The following is a 16,928-nucleotide window of genomic DNA, read 5'->3' on the forward strand; positions in this document are numbered from 1 at the left end:
CATAGATGCCCACCAATCTAGAGAAGTTTCCAAGGAATATGTAATATGTCCCTGGCTTATGGAATGAGAGTCCTGGAAGTTCTTCAAGAATTTTTCTTTCTTGAACATTATTTCCTTCTTAACTCATTCTTAAAATTTAATTCTTTGGCTGGGTGTGGTGGCACACACTTGTAATCCCTGCGCTTGGGAGGCTGAGACAGGAGAACAGTGCAGATTCGAAGACAGCCTCAGCTGGGTTAAGAGACCCTGTTTCCAAATAAAATATATGAAATAGGCCTGGGAGTGTAGCTCAGAGGTAGAAGGCAAAAAAAAAATAATGCTCTGTTTTGTTTTTAATTTTTTTGTTGAAAAAATATATTACCCCATTCTCCAGCATGGGTTTAATACTTGATAGCTCTTCAAATCAGAAAGTAATGTGAATCTTAAACTCTTGCTGCCTGTCTATGCCTGACCTCATATGTCTCATCCTCACTGGGGCCTGGAATATCCATTACCCATGCATTAGGTATCCCCCATTTACAGGGAGCTCTGAGGGTTCAAACCTTCTGGCATGGGCCATTTTGTGTGAGCTCCTCCCTGGGAGTGAATATGGCTTTCCATTTATGTGCATCTCTGTTCTGCACTCTCTGGGTCACCTGCTCTGCTCTCTTCTGGCTCTTCCTGTCCCCTGAACACTTGGAATTGTTCTCATTCCCCCCTCTCTTCTTTGTTTATGTTGTGTCCCATCTGGCAAGCCTTCTTTCTTAATCGCCATCATGATGTAAACCCCAGAAGCGTACATACAAAGGCTCTGTCTTGTTTGCTTACAACTGTTTCATTAGCTAAATACCTGATGTATCACTCACAGGGTTTGCCTAAAATAGTATCAGTATCAGGCATTCAATGTACATAAGTTAAGTGACATTTAATATTAATATCCAAATTTACCCAAACAGCAAAGCCCTCGTCTGGCGAGAGAACAGCGTAGCCCATCATTGATTCAACACTACCGAATGAGTGTTTACAAGTCCATTGCAACCAGCCTTCTGTATTAGCTGGGGATTGGTTCCAGGATCCTGGCAGATACCCAGATCTGCAGATGCTCAAGTTCCTTATAGAAAATGTCACAGTTTGAATATTACCTGTGCACATCCTCTTCTATGCTTTAAATAATCTCTAGATGATTTGTGATACCTAATACAATACAAATGCTTTGAGAACGGTTGGTATACTTTATTGCTAAGTGAATAATGATAAGGAAAAAGAATCTGTACATGTTCAGTTACAGATGTGGTTCTTTCCCTCAATTGCTTTTCAGTCTGTGGTTGGTTGAATCCATAAATGTGGAACTCACAGATACAGGGCTCTGACTGTTTGTGCTCCTGCGTTTACACTCACAAGAATATTAAGCTGCTTCCTCTTCTACATTGCAAGTTTCCTTTAGGTAAAGAATGTACTTTCTACAGTTATTAAGGAATGAAAATATTGCATCTCAATAGCACCTGAAGGCATATCTTCCTACTCCAGGCTCAGGTCACAATAAGGTAGTTGATACCACTCATTAAGAATTTAATAGATTCAGAAAACACACACACAGAGACTTCAGGAAGTAACAGGTACTCTTTTAAGGGTATTATAAATTTTAACTCATTAATTCTCTTTACCATCCTGTGTATTAGATAAATCATTATTCCTATTTTACAAATAAGAATAACAAAGAACATAGAGATGAAGTAACTCGCCCAAAGTCAAACATCTAGCAACCAGGGGTCAGGCTTAGGGAGTCTGGACTTTAATCACCATGTCACTCTACTGGCTCTTTTCCCCTCTCGACCTCACGTCTGCTTTCCACCGATGGGGATGACCTTCTATACTTCTGCAAAGGCTGTCCTTTCTGTCTGCAAGTACTGATGTTAGCATTCAGGTCCTCAGCTGGACATGGTGGTGAACACCTATAATCTCAGAATTTGGGAGACTGGAACAGGAAGGTTGCAGGTTCAAGGCCAGCCTTAGCAACTTTGTGCTAAGCAAGACTTTGGGCAACTTAGTGAAACCCTGTTTTAAAATAAAAAACAAGCCAGGCATGGTGGCACACACTTGTAATCCCCTCGCTTGGGAGGCTGACAGGAGGATCGCACAGGTTTGAAGCCAGCCTCAGCTACTGAGTGAGGCTCTTAGCAACTTAGTGAGAGCCTGTTTCCAAATAAAATATAAAATAGGTCTGGGAGTATAGCCCGGAGGTAGGAAGCCTCTGGGTTCCACCCCCAGTACCACAATAAACAAACAAACAAACAAACAAACAAACAAACAACAAAATTGGGCCGAGGTCATAGCTTGGAGGTAGAATGTCTCTGGGTTCAATTCCTAGTACCAACAGAAAAAAAAAAAAAAAACAACTTTGAAGTTGGTTATTTCCTTTTTCAACCAACACATAGAATTCTCAAAGCTTTCTCTGGTACATTGCTTTCTGTTACATCTGTCTCCAGTATTAAACAAGAAGCAACTTCTCTTCTATTAGACAAGAAGCAACTTTCAGGAGAACAAGTATCATTTCCTCCGCTTCCCTTCATGTTCCAGAACATGGAGCAATGCTCTGGACACAGGCGGCATCTAAAAAGTATCTGTTAAATAAATACATTTAGAGAGCTGTGCTTGTTCTTTTTTATGGGTTAAAACTGGAGAACCTGTCTGCCACCTCTGAGATGGGCTATAGGAAAAAGAAGTAAACAGTCTACTTTGAAAGCAGCTGGGGAGCTTTAGAACCTGGAGACTAAGCCATCTTTAACATATGTGGCCATTTTTTTAGAGATGCCATGACCAATAGATGAAAGGTTGCATTTCCAGAGAAAGATGGACCATAACTTTTGAGGATAGCTTCCTTTGCAGTAGTTTTAATAACACAGGAAATAAGAGTTTATGACCATTTATGATAGTTCTTGTCTGAGAATGTCTATGGTAGATTAAAGATGGCTGCTGGTTTTTTGCTCTCTTAACATTGGGCAGTCTAACGTCTCTCCTCTGGGATGTGGGCTGAGCTTAATGACCTGCTTGGTCAGTAGAATGCAGTGCGGGTCGTATGATGTGATCCCATATCTAAGTCCGAAGGAGCCTTTTGACTTCCATGTTGGTCCTGGGGGACGCTCACTCTGGGGACCCTGCTGCCATAGTGTGAGGAAGCCTAGACAGCCATTGGAAAGGCCAGTGTGGGAGGAATAAAGGCTCCTGGCTGAGAGCACACAGCCGGCACCCACTTAGTCTATGAGGGTGAGTAATCTGAGGTCGATTCTCCAACCCATGTACAGCTGTTTCAGCTGATGCACACACGGAGCAGATATGAACCATCCCACCCAGGCCTCCCCAAATTCCTGACTCAAAACAGTTGTGAGCAAAACTCAAGTCCTTTGATGCCAAGAGCTTAAAGCCCAGCGACAATGTCAAAATGAGCATCGTGAGAAAGAGCCACAAATACAGTCCACGAAAGAGCCGTTCTCTTTACGTGTTTTTTCCCCCCAAAACATACCAGCTAGTATTACAAATCGGACTTGCCCTCACTTCTCAAGTCATGTGTCAAAACTGTATCAAAGAACTCCCTCACCTTGAAAGTAAACACCCCAGTCCCCATGGCTCTGTTATTTTAGGCTTGTCCTGGAAGGGAATTTAAAAGTGACAGTCTGCCCTTAAAAAATTCATTGTATAACCCCACAGTTGATTTAAATCTAGTTATGTGATATTAAGAAATTTGGGCTTTTGACTAGATCACATGGTTCCTAGGTCAATTATTTCAGAGAAATGTTGTACAGCAAGTATACATGATAGGATGTCTTCCATGATAGAATGTCTTCCCACTTCTGGCCCTATGAGCCTACTGTTATGAGTTGGTCTATTCATCCTTCTAAGGTCCTCTTTTAAAATGCAAATACATTAAGAGAGTTAATAGCAGTGACCGAACTCTCAGCCAGTTATAATTAGTTTGAGTTAGCAGAATTCCACACCACTGCTTAGGGTAGGGGGAAATGGGGAGAGTCTTGCTGAGCCAGAGAAGTAGAGAAGGAAGTTTGGAAGGCAGTAAGATATATAAAAAGTGAGGAAGGACCTGGGTGCAGTAGTGTGCACCTGTACTTGGGAGGCTGAGACAGGAAGATCTCAGGTTTGAAGTCAGCCTCAGCAGTTTAGTGAGGCCCCTGTTTCAAAATAAAAAGGACTGCGGGAGTAGTGTGAAGGTATGTTCCTGGGCTTAATCCCCAATGCCAAGGGGGGAAAAAAAGCCATGATAAATCGAGGTAGGAAGCATCTAAGAACTATTTTTCTGGCTTTCTTTAGGATAACCAAGCTATAGGGACTCTTAAGAATCTTAGCTAAGTAAGAGTTTAGAAAGAGTTAAAACAGACAGCCGGGATTCTCTGTGTTCTCTCCACTAAGCACCTCTCTAGGGTCTCATAATGTTCTGCCTCCTTCCAATTTCTCCTCCTTCCTGTCTCCTTCAACTGGAAGGGTCCCCTGGTACTCTTTGAAATTGGATTTGCTCGGGCCCTTTGGGTGACTGTTATGCTCAGCTTTATATCTTATCAGCTCATTATCAGGATGTTCACAAAGTAGTGAGAAACCCTCAAAGAGATAAACAGATGTGCTCCTCAGGGCCTGTCTAAATTCTCTTTATACATCGACTAAGGATGTCCCCATCACCAACCATCACCAACCAAGTCTTTTGATGACCCCAAAGGAAAGTACCCGGTTATTTTTACATAGTAGTGCAGATGAAATAAATATTTACATGGTTCAAAAATTTTCTTCATTGATCATGTCATTTCCTCTTATGGCTAATTAGTAAAAGGGTGAAGACTATTCTAAAAAAAGAGGGGGGCCGGGTGTGGTGGTGCACACTTGTAATCCCTGGGCTTGGGCGGCAGAGACAGGAGGATCGCGCAGGTTCGAAGCCAGCTGTGGGCGCTGGCTTAGGAGACCCTGTTTCCAAATAAAAATAGGTCTGGGAGTGTAGCCCAGAGGTAGAAGGGCTTCCAGGAAACCCAGCACCACCAAAAAAAACCCCAAAAAAGCAAAAAAACAAAAAAGAGGGGGGCATTTCCGCTCTGAAACACCCCACCCCATACTTCAGGGGAGTCTCGGCAATTTAAACATTCAATCCCATTAAAGATAATTTCCTTCTACAATTTCTTCTTGTGGATTACCATCTAATTTTAACAACATTTTTTTAGGGACATTATACCTCTGAGCTATACCTCCAACCCTATTTTTTAGTCTTTTTTATTTTTTTGAAACAGGGTCTCACTGAGTTGCAAAGAGCCTTGCTAAGTAGCTGAGGCTGTTCACGAACCACCATCCTCTGGTTTCTACCTCCCGAATGCTGGGATTACAAGCCTGCCTATCGCACCCAGCCCCCTTTTCTTGTGTATAGATACATTTATCTCAGATGGCTCTCATCCATCTCGTATCATAGGATACGCAGGAGACTGAGAACATCTTATTAGAAAAGAGTTTAAGTGCAGAAAGTATTAGTTGCGCACATCTAAAAGAGGACTGTTAGCTTAGTGCAAGGCAGGGCCAGTAGTTTACTGGTAGTACTCCAGTAAAGAATCTAAGTATCCCAGTCAAGTCAGGCCAAATTGACCATCATGTAGGAAGAAGGATAGTCAAAGAGCCAGCTAGAAAAAGGGTCATGTATCGAGAATCAGGAGTGGAGAGAAAAGCATCCTGGGGACTACATTATGGACCTAGAAGGAATTGTGTCTCAGAGCCTCTTTCTTATTTATTTCCAACCGGATCTAACCCTTTTTCATTCCCAATAAACAAGCACCCATCTCTCATCCCACCCCAAATCGCTGAAGAGTTCCAGGTTTTATGGTGAAGCTATATTGATATAGAAGTGATTGGAGGCAAAAACAAGAGCAATAGAAGAAGCCTTACACATAAAACAGATTTGAAAATCTTTGAAGTTTTTCATTCTATTCTCCCACACTTGGAAACCCAGTTTATCCAGACTTGAGATGTGTTTATCTACACCCCTCCTGTCTGAGAACACTCATGGTTCTCACCGTTCATCTGGCCCTCTGAGGTCCCCCTTAATCTGAAGCTTAGTTTCCTACAAGGGGGTCTTCCTTCCTCGCTGGTCCCCCAGAGCCCTAGTTCTTCACTTGAGTGATGCAACACAATTGGTACCCAAGCTGTCTGAGCCTCCCTGACGGGCAAGGTTTTACCTTTTCATCTCCATCCCTGTGGCAAATGGGACTGTGTCTGCCACATGGTAGAACTTCAACAAATGTTGATGGAGTGGATGGTGAAGGATGAAAGCATGAATCAACTGTAGGTTCCTTGTGAGCAGGGCCTGCACGTGCCTCCTGAATCCCTCAAACCTCATGCCATCCCTTGCGCAGAGTTTAGACTCGATAGATGCACTTTTAGCAGGATGGTTGTTGGACTTAAGGGAAGAGTTATGTTTTCTTCTTTATTTTTTTTTTATTAGTTGTACCCAGCTTACGTCCCAAAAGAACTTAAAGGAAAAAAATACAGGCTTTTTCCCCCCTCAAATCTTCAGCTGGCAGATGGCCCTTTTGCGCTCTGAGAAGTAGGCTGGTTTTGCTCCTCCATCATAACAGGTGTGCCCATTAGCAATAGAAACTTGGGTGTGGTGTTTGTAGGATTTAGCCCAAGCACATTTCCCAGCGTGAATGGACAACCCATCTGCAGGGGAAGAGGCATGTGGTTAAATGATGTGTATTTTTAAATATCCTGACACAACTGTATATTTAGTTGAACTCTCAATAAAATTAAAAAAAATTCAAGTTTCAAGTCAGCCTGGGAAATTTAGTGAGACCTCCATCTCAAAAAGAAAAAAAAAAAATAGCTGTGTGTGGTGGAGTATACCAGTAATCCCAGTAGTTGGGAGACTGAGACAGGAGGATCAAACATTTAAGGGCAGCCTGACAGTGTATTGAGACTCCTAGCAACCTAGCCGGACCCTGGTTCAAAACAAAAAATAAAAAGGGCTGGGGGTATAGCCCAGAGGTAGAATGCCCCTGTGTTCAATCCTAGCACCAATAAAATAAAATAAATAAAGGCTCAGAGATACAGCTTGGTGGTTGAGTACCCTTGCATTCAATCTCTAGTATCACAGTAAGTAAACATGTCCTCAAAGTCACTTGTTAGTTTGGAGACCATCTCTAGCAGCCTTTTAACTTCCTCTGAAGCCTCACATGGCCCTTGAAAGCAAAGCCTGTGCTTTTAAGCTAGATGTGCAGTAAATGTCTGTAAGTCAGCGCTCACACTTCAAAATTTACAGGATTATAGGTTGAATTCTACCTTAAATCCTAATGGTGTTCTGACTTGAAAGGATAAGTGCCCCGATGGGTAAGCTCAGAACTTCCCCTTTTTATGTCAACTAAAATGTTCTTTTTTCTCAATTTGTGCTTCCTCTGCCCTGATGCTTCTCCTTGCCTCAACAAAGTCATTTGTTTGCCAAATAACCACTGTGGAAACTTCATTAGAGCTGCTCTATTTTATTTTAAATATCACCCACCCAGGGCATCCTGCTGTGCACGACCAGATGTGCCTTTCCTGGCCCATCCACAGCTGCCCCCAGCCATCACTCCTTCCAGGACATCCCACTTCTGAGTTATCACACGCAGAGGAGCTCATGCCAGAGAGTTCTCTTAATGATAACAAAAATCTGTCTTGCTTGTGCTTTCAATCTTCTGCTCTGTGTGCCGGAGTCACGTCTGCACAGTTGTCTATGGGCAAAGGATGGAGTTGTGGTATTTCGTGCTCTGCAAAACAATGTTTTCATTTTCTATCCTAATGGGATAAATTCAGGCCAACTCTGAGCACCACTGCAAGGCAGATGTAAGTGAGAGCTGACACACTTCCCCTTCTCTCTTCTGGTTTGGGGCCATCCTGCCTCCCCACTCACTTAGGATTCTCTTAAGTCTCTCTTATTAGAGGCTAAAATGATACAGTGAAATGCTAACCCCCTGTGCTCTGGAGTGTGATCTTATTTAGAGATAAGGTTTGCCTAGAAGTAAGCAAGTTATTATGAGGCTATATGAGCGGGCCCTAGCGCAATACAACCTGTGTCCTTCCAGGAAGGGAACAAGATACCTGGAAGGCTGAGACAGGAGGATGGTAGGTTCAAGGCCAGCCTCAGCAACTTAGCAAGACCCTCTGCAACTTAATAAGATGCTGTTTCAAACTTAAAAGTAAAATATGGCTGGGGATGTAACCCAAAGGTAGAATGCCTCTGGGTTTATTCCTTATAAACACACACACACACACACACACACCACACACCACACACACACACACAACACACACACACACAACACACACACACAGGCCATGTGACTGGATGATAAATCTACAAGTCAATAACACAAGGATTGAAATGAACACCAGAAGCTGGAAGAGACAAGGAAAGATTCTTCCTCTAAGTTGTCAGAAAGAGCGCGGCCGCCATCTTCATTTTGGACTTCTACCTCCAAAATCGTGAGAAAATAAATTTCTGTTGCTTTAAGCCATGCGGGTTTGGGTACCTTGTTAGAGCGGTACCAGGAGATGCGTACACATTTCCCACTCCCCTCAGGACACCTGCCTGACAGGTCAGGTGACCCCGGGGTTACACCCACTTTGGTGACATTCCAAGGGGCAGTTCTTTCCTGTCTAGTCCTTAAAATGTACAACTCTTTTGTTCCTCTTTCTTGCTCGCTTGGGGAGTGATTAAGTAACACTGAAATGCCTCCCTGAAAACAAAGCCATAAAAAGCCACGCATGATGGGCTGGCCGGTTAAGGATACCAGGCTGGGTATAACATTTACCAGAGATTCCTAAAGAAATAGCTTACGTTGATGGGTCTCAAATGGGAGGCTGAGGTGTCTCTGAGAATTTTTTTTATCTTGCATTTTCATTAACAAAACCATCAAGAAAATGTATTTATCAATTTTCCCGTTGTGAAATCAAAACTTCTGTTTTGCCATGGTTAGGATAATCAGGTTCAATTTATAGAAAAGATAGTATGTTTTAAATCAATTTTCCTCAAACTGGGATTTGCAAGACAGTTGATTTCTTCCTTTTAAAAAGACTATTTCTTTCTCAGAATGATGAAGCATCATAATTTCTTTCCAAATGAAAATAATAGTCAAAGCGGAACCTGGGCCTAGAGGCCTTAAGGTGGATGCTCTTCCATCTTTTTTTTTTTTTTTTTTTTTTTTAGTATTGGAAATTGAACCGAGGGCATTTTACCTCTGAGGTACACCCCCTGCCCTATTTTCTTTTTCATTTTGAAACAAAGTCTTGCTAAGTTGCTAAGGGCCTTCCTAAGTTGCTAGAACTGGCCTCAAACTTATGGTTCTCTTGCATCAGCCTCCCAAATACTGGGATTACAGGTATGCATCACCATGCCCAGCCTGACTTCATCTTAACTGTTCACTCCTGCTACTGAGCTGGATCTCATTTGAGTCTCAGCCAAATTGATTTGTCATCGTTAGCTTCTATGTGTACACGTACATGTGCTTGAGGATTTTTTAGAACATACTTAAAAACGTGCTCACCTGTCTCTCTGCCCACTTAAACAGCCTTTCTAAACAACATTTTCTTTCTCCCTGCCACCCCTCATAGAGCAAATATGCTGTGAGTTACTTTTAAAATCAATTATTCAGAATCTTGGAGACTGGAGGATGGAGCAGAAGTTCCCTGGAGTATTTTGAAGTAAACATCAAATTAGAAATGACGAGCTCTTTATGAATAGGCAGGAGGCGTTGGGAACAGAATGGATGGGCTGGATTCCAACCAACATCCCCACCTCTACCTCCGACTCACCTTCAGGAAAATTACTTCTCCAGCAGGGCTTTCATTGCACCTGCTAGGAGAGCTTTAGGGGAGCCTCAGGATCTTGTGTCTCTAAGAGTCTAATAAAAAGGTTCCCAGGCGAACTTTTATTTTGTGTATCGTCAGGGAAGAATCCTCTTTCTCTTCCCCAGCCTGCCTTTCACGGTCTTCATTATCCTCTAATAATGCAGACTTGTGATCTGCAGGGAGGGAGGGCAGGCCCATGGTGGAGGGGACAGGTGGGAGGGGATAGCCTTTGGCTGGCGGGAGCCCTGGCCAGGTTGCCTTTCCAGGGCCTGATTTTCAGTCTTTACTGGGCACAAGCAGGATAGAAGGCTTTAGGGGCTGCCTGGAGCAAGGCTTAGGAGACGAGGAGACCATTGGAAGAGTATGAAAGACTGACCCAAGATGTCCTTAGAAGGAAGTGATGAATAGCACACTATTCATAATTAGGTTCCCCATTATTCTAAATTTCCAAAGCAGGCCATTTCTGCTTATCCTTAATCGCATCAAAGAAAACCATGAAGCCACCCTGACAAAGCCTTCTTACTGGATCTCTGCGAGTGGAAAAGCTCCTAGGTTAGGCTAATAAAGGGCAGGTTACATGATCTTTTGCCAGGTCCCAGAGCATTCATTTTAAGCCTGCATACACAGAATCTATAGTGTTTAATTACAAAGTCATATTACACATATTAAAATATATTCCATTAGGCGGAGACAGGAGGATCGCGCAGGTTCAAAGCCAGCCACACTGGCTTAAGAGACCCTGTTTCCAAATAAAAAAGTATAAAAATAGGTCTGGGAGTGTAGCCCAGAGGTAGAAGGGTTTCCAGAAAACCCAGTACCACCGATATATATACATATATATTTTTTTTTCCATGAAAAAAAAGAAAAATCATTCCGTATATGCATCTCTTCCTTTTGCAGGCATACAGGTTTACTTGCCAGATATATTCTTAAAAATAGTAGAACTGTGAGATCAAAGATACATGAATTTTTTATTTTGATATGTATTGACAAATTGCCCTCTACAGAGAACATGGTGATTTATATTTCCCACCTCTCTGCACTTGTAGCAGAACTGTGCATTTTCAAAACTTTTGGATCTTTACAATATGTATAAGGGAAAAACATCTTCATTGATTTTCTTGCTTCTGCTCTTGGTCCCTTTGGTTCGCCATTCACTCTGCAGCTGGAGCGTGAATCCGATTGTGTAAGTCTGCTGCATAAAACTGTACCACGGCTCCTTCTTGTCCTCGGGATGAAGTTCCATTTCCGTGCCTGGGCCTTCATGTTTGGACCCTGCCCAGGCCTCCACCATTGCCCTTCACTCCCTCTGCTGTGCACTCTACTTGTCAGCCATACCAGACCACCCTGCCTGCCTCGAACAGGTTCTGCTCCCTGTCCTCCTTCCAGACCTGGCCCCTGAGCTCCTGCCTAAGGATGTTCCCCTGCTGACTCCCTCCAACTCCTCATTCTCATATCCCGCTAGGTTATAACCAGGACCGCACTGGTTGCCTCTACAGCCCACCTATTTCATCTTTTTAATACTGTAACATTTGGTACACTTGAAATAATATATGTAACCTGTATATCAGTTAGGAAGCCCAATCATAAAAGCAAACACCTAGGCACCTACCAACCCATCTTTAAAATCAGATGGCTGCCAACGTGTAGCAGATACTGCTTCCCTGCCCATCATGATTCTTACCACCCTGGGTGATGGTGGCCTTCATACTTCTTTCTAGTTCCCATTGGAATCTCAGCCCTGGGGAAATAGGTCTGTGTCTGACTGGTGCTTAATAATATTCCAGGGCCAGGCATAGGGCTTGATAAGTTGCAGGTACTTAATACTATTTTAATTAAATTTGATAATAGCCAGAAAGGAGAATACTTAAAAAAAAAAAAAAAAAAACAAACAACCAGGCTCGCACTCTGTACCTTGGGTCATTTTTCCAAGGTCAAGGATCAGTTTGCACAGCTTAAGCCATATTCTCTGGCTCCTTTAGTGAGGCTAGGCTGCTGGTACATACTTCTTTTCTGTTCTTTTGCTTTTTGGGGAAGGGGAATATTGGTTTTCATTTTAATTTTCTTTCTTTCTTTTTTTCCCCCAGAACTGGTGATTGAACCCAGGGACATTCTACTTCCAAGCTATACCCCAGCCCGACTTTTGTATTCTTTATTTTGAGACAGGGTCTCACTAAGTTGCGGAGGGCCTCACTGAGTAGCTAAGGCTGGCCATGAATTTGTGATCCTCCTGTCTCAGCTTGCCTCTAAAGTACTGTGATTACAGGTGTGCACCACCACACCTGCCAGGCTTATTCATTTTAATTTTTAAATTGTACATCAATAAGGTTGGACAATTTCTGAATTGTTAGTAATCTACCCAGAGATTGCCATTGGGAGACGAATGAGTTCACCATTCTATAGGAAAAACGATTTCGCAACTGCAATCTCACTCCTGACAGTGATTTTATAGACTAAACACTAAGCCACTTACTTGAATTAAACAAGGAAACGCATCACTCATGGGATTTAGACCAAGATAATAATAGTAGCTGCAATTTAATGAGGGCTGATCATGCGCCAGCATTCTGCAGATTTCATCATGGGTCCTCACCACAATCCTGCAAGAACAGGAACAGTTATTTTCATTTGCAGATGGTAAGCAATTAGGAATTTCAAAGAATAGGAACTAAGTCAGGCATGGCGGTACACCCCTGTAATCCTAGTACTTGAGAGGCTGAGAGAGGAGGATCACGGGTGAGAGGACAGCCTCTGCAAGTAGTAAGACTGTCATTAACAAGGGAGACCCTGTTTCAAAAATAAAAATGAAAATAGGGCTGGCAGTGTAGCTCAGAGACAGAATGCCCCTGCATTCAATCCTTGGCAACACACACACACACACACACACACACACACACACACACACAGAAAGGGTGGGGGCTAAATCGAATTTATTATTTGGGGTGTGGCAGAGGCAGAATTTTTGTTGCTTGTATCACAATCTTTACTACTTTTTACATGGTACTGAGTACTTACTAAGAAAGTGCAAAATGTAATAATGTAGTAATAGAAGCCAAAAGGAAAATTAAATCAAGGTAGAGGGATGGGAAGGAGAAATCTGGATGTTTCTGTAGAAGAGGAGGAGTTCTTCTTGATAGGGTGATGTTTGAACAAAGTAAGGGAGAGGCTGAGTGGCGACACCGGGGTGGACTGTGGAGAGAAAGCTTCCTGGGCATGGTGTACTTAGCTCTTTGTGCACATTTATGCTTCATTCACAGCACCGTCCAAGCTATACGGTCGCTGTTTGCATTTTATAATGGATTCTCCTGCCTTTCTTGAGCCGATGGGTTGAGGAAATTCCCTTAGGTCCTTGAAGCAACTGGTTTCTCATTACTTCAAGACTCCCCACAACAGCCTGTGCCCTTGCCTGTCTTCTGCTCCCTTTACATGAGAAGGTCGTCCAACCGCCCTCACTGACTTTGTGGGGCTCCACCGAAGTGGGAGGGATGGCAGGTTTTACGAGAAGGCTCTTACAGAACCCAAGTGCATGTACTTGCTGGAAAGCTGACTGCTATTTTTGGACTTCTGATAAGCTTGAAAGTCAGGTGCAGGAGGCACAGTTGTATTTATCAAGCAGAAAGATGTAATTCCCTTGCGCATTAGAAGGAAAAGTTCCATCCAAAGAATATGTATATTTTTACATCCCTCCAGGCAGGTTGGGCCTGTTAGGCCGAGCACCTTGCGGGGTGGTCTAAGCAGAGAGGAAAAACACCATGAGTTATTCCCATGGGGAAATCTCATGAAATAGAGGCAATTGTGCAGAGATGGGCATAAAGCATAAGGCAGCACCAGACAAAGCAAGGGTGGACTACATACAGGATGGGTGGAGAGGAAGGGAGGGGGCCATGTAGCTGAGAGCTAAACAAACATGTCCAGGGTGAAACTACACAATAAAAGGAAGAACAGAATGTTTGCAGTGCCAATGTGAGAACTAGTCCAGTGTTTATAAAAAGTACAGTTTATAATTCTTGCAAATTATCAAATGAAGTAGGGCAACTTTTCCTCCTAATCACAAGGGAATTGCATCTCTCTGCATGATATATACAACTGAGCCTCGTGCACCTGACTTTCAAGCTTATCAGAAGTCCAGTGGACTCCCATCCAAGTACTAACCAGGCCCGACCATGCTTAGCTTCCGAGATCAGACAAGATCGGGCGCATTCAGGGTGGTACAGCCGTAGACTGATGTGTGCATGTATATCTCCACAAGTTTTTTTTTTCCACATCAATATGTATGACTCTAATGCACCAATAAAAATTTATTTTTACAAAAAGAAGTCCAGTGGATAGAGAAGGATTATGACTCAAAAGGACCATGACTTCAGAGTTTGCAGGACTCAAGCTTCAGAGTAGCTCACAGGACGAGAGTTGTTGGGTTAGGGAGGTGGGGATTGCCTTCCAGCTGCATTGAAAGTCATGTCTGCAAAAATCGAGTTGGGAACCTGAGAAAAACGTGGAGGGAGATAAGTCATAATCATATTTTGCCAACTCACTGTGTGATGCCTCAGTTCAGCCCCACTAAATAAAGAAGCACCAACCTGTAGCAAGACGAGTGGAGTTTTCTAGCCAATTAATCATCAAGGTGTTCTTCCAAAGGAGCCATCTGTCAACAAGCCCCTTTTGGAATGACGTGGGAGACCATGGGCCATTAAACAGTGGGGTGATGAGAAATTTCAGTTCACTTTCAAGGTTTCAGAGGAGGACATTTAAAAAAGAATTCTTTTTGTTAAATTTTTTTATTGGTGCATTATATTCATACATCATATTGGGGTAAAAAATTCGTGTGGACCTACATGTACACTTCACCCATTTAGTCCCTACCCAATTCCCACACCATTCCCGCCCCATCCCTCCTTCCCTTGCTTGGCTTAGTGGTTGACTTCGATATGTTTAAATACATTGTGTGTTTTAGAGAATTTTCTTCTTCCCCCCTCCCATCCCCTCATTTAGGTTGTCTTGTTTGCGCCTCTATAGAATTTCCTTTTTTCATTTAGAGTTCTTCCTATGACCTATTTCTCCTTAGCTTTCACATATTAGGGAAAGCATCTGATTTTTTATTTTTTGTGACTGACTAAACTTGCTTAGCATAATGTCCTCCAGTTCCATCCATTTCCCTGAAAATTATGTAATTGAGTTTTTTTTAATGGCTGAGTAAAATTCCATTGTGTACACATCGCACAGTTTTGTAATCCATTCATCCGTTGATGGATAAAACAGAATTCTTAAACCGGGTGTAGTGGCGCATGCTTGTAATCCCAGTACTTGGGAGGCTGAGACAGGAGGATGGCAGGTTCACGGCCAGCCTCAGCTACTTAATGAGGCCCTCTGGAACTCAGTGAGACCCTGTTTCAAAAGAAAAAATAAAAAATAGGGCTGGGGTATAGCTCAGAGGTAGAATGCCCCTGGGTTCAATCCCCAATACTGCAATTAAATAAACAAATAAATAAAACAGAATTCTCCTCTTCTTAAGTACGCGAGGAGCCCCACATTATTGAATCCCTGTTTATAAGAACTACGAAAACATTTTGCATGGCTATAGATTCTCAAATCATGTTTCTTGAGAGCGTCCTATTGATGGCAATAACAATAATAAAGTAATTCCTAATGTTTGCATAGGTCATTATTCTTCATGTGGCCCTTTTCAGTTACATGGTCACACTTAAGCTCCACCAGAATGCTCAGGTATCATCAGTGTAGACCCATGCTGCACAACTTGGTAGAAGTGAGTAGAGTGGTCCTACGAATCATCAGATCTAGGCAGGGCTTTATTCTTTATCTCCTCTGCCCTGGCCAAGGAAGACTCCTAGATTGATCCACGTTCCGTTTTCATGGGGACATGAACTCACAGTCCCCATGTGTGGGACTTCTCATGGCACACAGAGGGAGGGAAAGAGATGTTGTTCACCCTGTTATGAGCAGAGCTGGGTAGCCAAATGCCAGCTTCAGCAGGCCACAGTGAGTAAGGACCCATCAAGGTCTGGGGCCAGCTGCCCAGCTTCTCCCTAACGTGGATCAGGGTCTTGTGGGTGCAGGCTCTGTGCTCTGCTCCTTCACCAGTCATCCTTTTCCTCTTGGCAGACACAAATGCTTTGAACCAGCGCCTCTCAAGATATTGAGCAGAATGTTCTAGAAGACGTTATGAGGAAATGAAACGGCAGAGAGGGTGGGAGGAGGATTCTGTGAGCACAGGGGCTTGAGAAATGCTCTTGAAGATTTATGTATACATAAGTATATTAAAGCCTCTGAGAAATCCCACAGTAAAAAAAAAAAGCTATTAATTTTATTTATCTAAGTGATTCACAACCTCTTTTGTCCTCCTATAACCCCTCCTAATGTGTAGTGGAACATTTCTTCACCCGTTTCTGAATTGCATAGTTAGGCAATACTTCAAAATATATCAGAGCATAAAATGTTCCGTTCATTTCCAGCTCCATGTACTTCACTTGATACACGGTAGATTCTATAGTTGTTGAAAATTTAAGGTATTTTAGAAACATTTAGGGATCAAGAAACACACTATTTGTGTTAAAAATGAAGTATAACCAAACTGCATTGACCTGACAACATAATAGGGAATAGGTGAATGGTTCTCAAAAATCACCAAAGGAACTTCAAAAATTTGGATATTCAGGCTTCACCCTAGATCTCTGAAGTCAGGAACTGTGGGAGTGGGACACGGCTTTTAAAACCCTCCAGGTGAATTTGCTCTGCAGCCAAAGTTGAGAACCAAAGGTATGAATGATTATCCCAACATGCGGAGCAGATATGGGCCTGGGAAGAGTTTCTAGGGGGGTGATTTGGGCCACTTGAAAATTGTCCACAAGTTTATGAGCTATTTTCTTTCCTGCTGTCAAGAATAAGACAAATGCTAAAGACTTGACCTTCAGTTCTAATCCCTGAGCATGTATTTCTAATATACCTGTGATTGGCTTATTAGAAATTGGCTGATGATTTGACATTTGCACAACAAAATTTTGCACAACAAAATTTTACACATTTGCACAACATTTGCACAACAAAACATTTGCACAACAAAATTTTACATTTGCACA

The sequence above is a fragment of the Muscardinus avellanarius genome (genome assembly GCF_963383645.1).
Source record: "Muscardinus avellanarius genome assembly, chromosome: 14".
NCBI classification, from domain to species: domain Eukaryota; kingdom Metazoa; phylum Chordata; class Mammalia; order Rodentia; family Gliridae; genus Muscardinus; species Muscardinus avellanarius.